Source organism: Myotis davidii, unplaced genomic scaffold, assembly GCF_000327345.1.
Source record: "Myotis davidii unplaced genomic scaffold, ASM32734v1 scaffold46, whole genome shotgun sequence".
In the NCBI taxonomy this organism is placed as follows: domain Eukaryota; kingdom Metazoa; phylum Chordata; class Mammalia; order Chiroptera; family Vespertilionidae; genus Myotis; species Myotis davidii.
Genome location: NW_006383006.1, coordinates 3,052,651 through 3,054,222, shown reverse-complemented (window position 1 = coordinate 3,054,222; position 1,572 = coordinate 3,052,651).

Below are 1,572 nucleotides of genomic sequence, written 5' to 3'. Positions count from 1 at the left end.
TACTTTAACAATATCAGGGACTACTATGCACCAAAATATAGTAATTATAAAGGCAAGTATAGAAGAATAATTTATTTTATTCCATGTCATTTAACTTAATCAATCCTTTTCTAGGCACCTAATTTCCTAATAAAACAATATATATATGAAAATCTGTTTTTGAGGGTACAAAGATGCTTTAAAATTAAATGTAATTTTGAATTGCAATGGTCTTATCCCATAACTTATTGACATAAATCAGAGTTGTTTGTGTGGAGTTTTTTTGTTTGTTTTTGTATTGGTTGGCTACACCAAAATTTTCAGTAACTCTTTAAGAGTAAACTGTTGCCTGGCTGGCGTTGCTCAGTGGTTGAGCATCAACCTATGAATCAGGAGGTCACAGTTCGATTCTAGGTCAGGGCACATTCCCGGGTTGGGGCTCGATCCCCAATAGGGGGCGTACAGGAAGCAGCCAATCAATGGTTCTCTCTCATCATTGATGTTTCTGTCTCTTCCTCTCCCTTCCTCTCTGAAATCAATAAAAAATATATTTTAAAAAAAGAGTAAACTGTTAACTATTTTCTGGGTTCACTGTAGGTTTTTCCTTAATGGATCTAGTAGTGATTGAATACAAATTATTTCCCCAAATACTGCATTCAAATATGGGCTTTATGGGTGTGTGTGTGTTTTAATTTATTGATTTTTAGAAATAAAGGAATGGAGAGAGATAGACAGACAGACATTGATTTGTTGTTCCACTTATTTATGCATTCATTGGTTGATTCTTGTATGTGCCCTGACTGGGGATCGAACCTGCAACGTTGGCATATTGGAATGATGCTCTAACCACTTAGATATCCATCCAGGCTGGGCTTTATGTTTTGACGTTCAAAATAATTTATCTTAGAATATGATTACCTCCATATAATAAAATACGCCTTTTTGTTCATGGCAGTTCACAGTAATTGGATGAGATAAAGATATTTGAGGCAATAATTTACTAAATGCTTATACTAGAGGTCAGCAAACTGTGGTTGGTCCAATACTTATTTTTTTTCTTTATTGATTAAGGTATTACATATGTGTCCTTATTCCTCCATTGCCCCTCACCCCACTCCCATTCATGCCCTCACCCCCGTCGTGTCTGTGTCCATTGGTTATGCTTATATGTGCACATACAAGTCCTTTGATTGATCTCTCCCCCTCACCCCAACCTCCCCTACCTTCCCTCTGAGGTTTGAGCATCTGCTCAATGCTTCTCTGTCTCTGGATCTATTTTTGTTCATCAGTTTGTTGTTCATTATAATCCAAAAATGAGTGAGATCATGTGATATTTATCTTTCTCTGACTGACTTATTTCACTTAGCATAATACCACTGTGTGATCGCACAAAGTAGAGCAGACTAACGTCAGTAACCACACAGCAAAGGGTCGCTGTCTGACCGAAAATATTTAATGTTTTGAATCAGCTCACATAATATTCTTACCACTCCTTGCAAGTTTATATATACAGGGTGGCCCCCCCAAAAAAGGTATACACATTTTAACAGCTAATAACTCAATTTTGAAATGCAATGTATTTTAAGAAGCACT